We start from the raw sequence: 7,572 nt of genomic DNA, 5'->3' as shown, positions 1-7,572 counted from the left end.
TAAGGAATTCATTTGTGCATTTCAGTGAAATGAAATATCGTCCAGATAGACAAAAACCAAATAAAACTGTTTTATCCCCACCACATTTTGTGCCATCCCTATATTAAGTCAGGCTATCTGGATCATGGGCTATCAGTTGTTTTTAGAAATTTTTCTTAAGATTTAGTTGGTGGTGGATGTGGTCTGTTGTAATACAGGTATCAAATATTATAGGTGATTCTCTTTTATTATCTTTATGTATCGTTATATTCACAAATTTGCTGTATAAATAGTAACTTACAAGTGCTCTAAAATATCAAAAATAGGTGTTGCAGTATATAGAGGTGCAATTAATTTCTCTGAACCTGCAGCTGGTGACAAGTGGGCATTTTTAGATTTTAAGGTTATAGTTTCACTTGCTGGTACACCGTCTCTACTCCTCTCAGTGTTTTTGGATTCTTTTCTTGAAATAGCTGCATCCTACAATTACAAAAATCCAAATTCTAAGAATAATGCAATATTTGATTGGTTGATAAATTGATTGTTGGTGTTTAACACCACTTACAGCACTATGACTATATTGGCAATCCTAGTCAATTAGGATTGGAGTCAAACACACCTGCTATGTGTGAGGTTTGGACTCACAACCTCAGTGTTAACAGACTAGTAGCAATATTTTAATATAAACAATCATTAACATTTTTCATAAAGTTCTTTTATAAAGTTCAAGTGTCAAAATTTTAATTTTCGCTCATTGGTATCAATTTTCTGAGATAAAGAACAAATCATATTGTTTTGGATACCTGATTCTGCATTCAAACGGAGGGAACTTCGTTGTTTGTGTAACCTTTATATTTGTGGTTTACCTGTACCTATAAAATCCTTAAAAAATTGGTACATCACAAATGATATTGAATTGACAGCATAAATTATATAAATCTTTGCAGTGTTAACCTACTTTCGAGAAATAGTAATTTTTCAATTTAGCATGTCTACTTCTGTAAACAAAATAAATCAACTACAACAAACTTAATCTGTTGCTTCTGTATATGATCACAATATAACAAAAATCCATATCAGTTTAAATCAGATTGTTTTCACTATCGTCTCACACAGTATTGTGGTTTTCTAACTATCGTTTTACTCATTTACTTGAGTCCATGGTTTTCAATGTCCTTTATTTAACTTTCATATTCAATTGACAACTTGGTCTCACATTATCATCTTTATTTTCTAAAGAATGAAAAATGTTCAACTTTTGGTTTAAAATTATTCCTGTGTAAATGTGTAGGACTCGGAGGTGAGATGGGGATGCTGATGTGCGATGGTCAAGTTGATGTGCGATGGTCACACTGAAGTGAGAATGACCATTTGCTGATGTGCAATGGTCTATATAATGTGTGATGGTTGTTTAAAATCAACAGACGTTCAATTATTATGAGAGGAAGCTTTTTTAAGTGGTTAGTATATAAATTGAATTTGTTATTTTCTATGTATGTCCTTAGTTTTGGTTGCATATTAAATGAGTGATTGTCCTCTTTGATTTTCTGCATGTGAACATAATTCTGGGTTAACATTTCATATTTACGTCGTTCTTCTAATGAGTTTCTTTTTGCGCTGTCTACGATCCTGTGTGTAATCAAAGAATGCCACGCTCCATCATACGTAAAAAAGAACTTGTAGATTTTCAGAAAAAAAATCTGCTACAGAAGGTTGACTCTCCCTTTTACGCCAATCACTCCTCGTTTCCTTTAATATATGGGTTTTATAATCCCCTTCTTAACCGAAAAAAGTCAAAAAAATGCTTCTTACAAACAAATTGTCTTCTATATTGAAAATATACTTTATGTGATCCATCGAACTTCCGCGTTACCACAATTGCACTTCAGCTATCAACAAGACAACTCACAATGCTACAATTGCACTTCAGCGTAATCAAAATCGCACTTCACCTTCAAACCTTTGCACAGCAGTAAGACCATCGGGATTCGGAGATCTTTAAATGTTTGAAATAAGGAGTATACTTACATTGCTAGAATTATAAGGAATATCCATATATGTGTTAACCTGTCTAGAGAACTGATCATCAACTTTTGGAGGAGTCCACAGTGTTTCCTAAAGCACAAATTATATGTGAATTTATTTGTGACTGTGATGCATGTCATATGTGTTTTTAAGATTAGATTTGCCATAGAAATGAATAAATAAAAGACATATTGGGTATTGATTAAAGGTTAAACACACAGTACAAAAAGAGGATAAAATTTATCACCATTTGTTAAGCGTAAGTAGTTTACTAAAAGTAGTTCTGTGAACTGTTCACATCTTAATAAACTTACGTAAATATCAGTTTTCCTCTTATCTGTTTAATTGTTTTAATGAAAATTGAGAAAACTGTTGAAAAGACAAATTTAACATGAGTAACTAGAGGCTCCAAGGAGCCTGTGTCGCTCACCTGATATTTTTGTTTACAATTGATGCATGAAATAATGAAACCATTATACTTTTGCTTTAGTTTCAGAGATATAAGCCAAAAACTGCATTTCCCATTATGTCCTATTTTAAGCCATGTCAGCCATGTTGGTTGGCAGGCTGGGTCATCAGACACATTTTTTAAAATAGATACCCTAATGATGATTGTGGCCAAGTTTAGTTAAATTTGTCTCAGTAGTTTCAGAGGAGAACATTTTTGCAAAAGATTACAAAAATTCACGAAAAATTGTTAAAAATTTACTTTAAGGGGCAATAACTCCTTCAGGGGTCAATTGACCATTTTGGTCATGTTGACTTATTAGTAGATCTTACTTTGCTGAACATTATTACTGTTTACAGTTTATCTCTATCTATAATAATATTCAAGATAATAACCAAAAATTTGTAAGGGTTCCGTGGAACACAGTGTCTCGCCTACTTTTGCTGTTAGTCGCAGGCTCAACAAAAATGGGGAAAAAATTATTAAAAATTTTTCCTCTAGATACTATCTTTTGATTGTAAGAAGTTCTGTTCAAGTTTGGTAAAAATCCAAGAAGGTTTATGAATCTAATAAATGTTTTAAAAACTTTAACTGCAGACTGTACGAAATGATAACTGGAATAAAACTAAGTCCATCTATAAGTAATATACAGAAAAACAGGAAATAAATTTTCACAAAATTTCCTTCTATAAACTAGCTTTTGATCATAAAGAAGCTTCTGTACAAGTGTGATACAAATCCAGGATAGTTTAAGAAAGTTATTAAAAATTTGAAAGCTTCAACCACAGAGTGAATGTAATGTTAACTGGCAGAAAAACTAAGTCCATCTATAAGTGAAATACGGATAAACAGGATTTTTTTTTTAACAAAATTTACTTTTGAATAATATTTTATGATTACAAACAAGCTTCTGTCAAAGTGTGGTACAAATCCAGGATAGTTTAAGAAAGTTATTAAAATTTGAAAAACTTTAACCACAGAGTGAATGTTATGTTAACTGACAGAAAAACTAAGTCCATATATGAGTAAAATACGGATAAACAGGATTTTTTTTTTTTACAAAATTTTCTTCTGGATACTATCTTATGATTATAAACAATCTTCTGTCCAAGTTTGGTACAAATCTAGGATAGTTTAAGAAAGTTATTAAAATTTCACAAACTTTAACCACAGAGTGAATGTAATGTTAACTGGCAGAAAAACTAAGTCCATTTATGAGTAAAATACGGAAAAAAAAAGGATTTTTTTTTTACAAAATTTTCTTCTGGATACTATCTTATGATCATAAACAAGCTTCTGTCCAAGTTTGGTTGAAATGCAGAATAGTTTAAGAAAGTTATTAAAATTTCAAAAACTTTAACCACAGGGTGAATATTTGTGGACGCCGCCAACGACGAAAAAGTCACAGACTCGACAAAAACTGCAAAATTTCCTTTAAATTACCAATTCAGGGGCAGCAACCCAACAACAAGGTTGTCTGATTTGTCTGAAAATTTCAGGGCAGATAGATCTTGACCTGATGAACAATTTTACCCATGTCAGATTTGCTCTAAATGCTTTGGTTTCAGAGATATAAGCCAAAATCTACATTTTACCCCTATGTTCTATTTTTAGCCATGGCGGCCATCTTGGTTGGTTGGCGGGGTCATCGGACACATTTTTTAAACTAGATACCCCAATGATGATTGTGGCCAAGTTTGGTTAAATTTGGCCCAGTAGTTTCAGAGAAGATTTTTGTAAAAGTTAACGACGGACGACAACGAAGGACAACGGACGACGAACGTCAAGTGATGAGAAAAGCTCACTTGGCCCTTTGGCCCAGGTGAGCTAAAAATTTCACATTTCATTCATTTATACTAGCATTTACAGTAATTGCACATTATATGTAACAACTTAAAGTCTCTTTCCTAACAAATAAATAAAAAAGATCATGTGCAAAACTTCAACATATGTGCAATCTTTCTGTGAAGTTTCAGGAATCTGGATTGAAAACTGTAGGAGGAGTTAATTACACAAGTTGATTACACAAATTAGGTATCCAGATGTCCCTGCCCAACCGCCAATCTGCCAAACATTACCATACATTTTAGCCATTTTTTTTAAATTGTATCAAACCTGGCCAAAAAGCTGTCTACTTCTTGAAAACTCAATTTTCAAAACTGATAAATTTTACTGAATATAAAGCCTATATTACATCATTACCTAGTTAAGACATTGAAATTATAGGTTTTGCCCGTTGAGTCCTTGGCATCTTTCCAGTTTGGTGGTAGAACAGGTGCTATGAACTGAGAGGGTAATGGTGGTGGAGGAATATCTTCTTCATCGGAAAAATCCAATTTTGAAAAATCATATGAAATCTGAAATAAGAATAGAAAGAAGTTATTTTGTGGATACCAATTTTTGTGGATTAAGGAAAGTTTATGGTTTTGTGGATATTTGATTTTGTTCTTTTTCCAAAGTCTGTATACAAGACAAAAGAAAATTTACACTTTATTCAACATTTATATCCACAAAATACACAAAGATTGGAATTTCATGAATAACAAGAAATGATTGTAACAGGATGCTGTTACGAAGTCTCCCAAACGAAGCTCCCATAATTCTTATTCCAAGGGTCGCCTGACATTGGGCAAAGTCCAGTGAAAATTGGTTTGGTCCAATAAAGTTATATGCATTAGTGATGCCTGGGGACTAACCCTGTATATCATTCAAATCATCTTGGCATGACAAACCTGAATATATATGGTTTAGGGGTGGGGATCTCGACCATTAACAAGATACTAGAACATTGGGGGTGGTGGGAACCCCTGGGGACTGACCCTATACGTCATTCAAATGTTCTAGACATGACGAACAGGAATATATATGGTTTAGGGGTGGGGATCTCGACCATTTACAAAATATTAGAACTTTCTCAAATGGCAGGGGGTAGAGATGACCCCTGGGGACCAACCATGTATATCATTCAAACCATCTTAGCATGACAAACCTGAATATATATGGTTTAGTTGTGGGGATCTCGACCATTTTAATACAAGATACTAGAACATTGGGGGTGGGGGAACCCCTGGTGACTGACCCTATATGTCATTCAAATGTTCAAGACATGACGAACAGGAATATATATGGTTTAGGGGTGGGGATCTCGACCATTTACAAGATATAAGAACTTTCTCAAATGGCAGGGGGTAGGGATGACCCCTGGGGACTAACCCTGTATATCATTCAAACCATCTTCGCATGACAAACCAGAATATATATGGTTTAGGGGTGGGGATCTCGACCATTTACAAGATACTAGAACATTGGGGGTGGGGGGAATCCCTAGGGACTGACCCTATACGTCATTCAAATGTTCGAGACATGACAAACAGGAATATATATGGATTAGGGGTGTGGATCTTGACCATTTACAAGATATTAGAACTTTCTCAAATGGCAGGGGGTCGGGATGACCCCTGGGGACTAACCCTGTATATCATTCAAACCATCTTCGCATGACCAACCAGAATATATATGGTTTAGGGGTGGGGATCTTGACAACTTACAAGATATAAGAACTTTCTTAAATGGCAGAGGGTGGGGGTGACCCCTGGGGACTAACCCTTTATTTCATTTGATGTGCTTTATCATGACAAACCAGAATATATATGGTTTAGGGGTGGGGATCTCGACCATTTACAAGATAAGAGAACTTTCTCAAATGGCAGGGGGTCGGGATGACCCCTGGGGACTAACTCTGTATATCATTCAAACCATCTTAGCATGACAAACCAGAATATATATGGTTTAGGGGTGGTGATCTTGACCACTTACAAGGTATGAGAACTTTCTCAAATGGCAGGGGTTCGGGATGACCCCTTGGGACTAACCCTGTATATCATTCAAACCATCTTAGCATGACAAACCAGAATATATATGGTTTAGGGGTGGGAATCTCAACCATTTAAAAGATATTAGAATTTTCGCAAATGGCAGGGGGTCGGGATGACCCCTGGGGACTAACCCTGTATATCATTCAAACCATCTTAGCATGACAAACCAGAATATATATGGTTTAGGGGTGGGGATCTTGACCACTTACAAGGTATCAGAACTTTCTTATATGGCAGGGGGTGGGGGTGACCCCTGGGGACTAACCCTGTATTTCATTTAATGTGCTTTATCATTTAGAACATTTCAATTAAAAATATTGTGTCTATCACAAACGGTTTTCAATTTATATTCATTTGAAAATTTTAAAAAATAAAATCCCATAGGGTTCTATAGTAAAACCCTCCTTTCTTTTTGCCCCTCAAAGTACCCCTTTATTAACCCTACTGCACAAACAAAACCCTGATTGCACCACTAGACATGTTAGTCTAACATATTGTGAAACCCTAAGTTAATCTGACAAGCGGTTTTGGAGAACGGGTGCGGACAAGTTGAAATTTAAAAGCGGCAGAAGAAGAAGAAGAATTATATAAATCAATTGCTTTAAAAAGCAATTGTAAACGGTCTTTCCCCCTTCTGTAACATGATTGATTGATATATGTGTATGTATGTTTGTTTGTTTGTTTGTTTGTTTGTTTGTTTGTTTCTTTCTTTCTTTCTTTCTTTGAAAGGTCCATATTAGTGTGTTGGTTAAGTTTCTATATTTAGTTTGGAAAGTTTTTATTCTATTTTAGGTCCCGCGCGCGTCTTTGTCTCGCGCCATATTGTGGCGTCACGTGACGAAGCTTTATAATAGCGAAAACTTAGTATTTCTATTTCTTTTTAGGTGGGGACGTTGGACAGACAACATGTATAGCGACAGAATACACACAATGTATTTCTTTTGTCATTGTAGGTAATTGACGTTTCGATCACAGTTCACGAGCAGTGCATGCTTTGGATTTAATTGATCCTGTGTAACTTTAAAACACGTTTATTGATTATTTTCATACAATGTACATTTTTCAGCAGCAGTTTGTAACACAGATTTGTATTTCAATCTAGGAGCGGACATTTTATTGAAGGATTTCACTGAGATTTACGAAACTAGCAAGCGATTTTTACGGCATTGCAATTTCTTTTCTCGAGGAAAATTCTTGGGAGATATCTGCACCACGTTGTTTTATGAAGATGTAATACATGTATAC

General features: G+C 34.8%; 1 long non-coding RNA gene across 1 annotated transcript; it reads right to left on the bottom strand.

Moving 5' to 3' along the window:
• Window positions 1–286: 286 nt before the first annotated feature.
• Window positions 287–4,803, bottom strand: LOC127711352 (uncharacterized). The gene is made up of 3 exons (XR_007986649.1): window positions 4,655–4,803; window positions 2,008–2,094; window positions 287–459 (listed from the first exon to the last, which is right to left on the bottom strand). It is a non-coding gene; the product is annotated as an uncharacterized LOC127711352 (long non-coding RNA).
• Window positions 4,804–7,572: the final 2,769 nt, after the last annotated feature.

This window comes from Mytilus californianus, unplaced genomic scaffold (assembly GCF_021869535.1).
Source record: "Mytilus californianus isolate M0D057914Y unplaced genomic scaffold, xbMytCali1.0.p SCAF_8, whole genome shotgun sequence".
NCBI lineage: Eukaryota > Metazoa > Mollusca > Bivalvia > Mytilida > Mytilidae > Mytilus > Mytilus californianus.
This window is presented reverse-complemented; position numbering and strand designations above follow the sequence as displayed.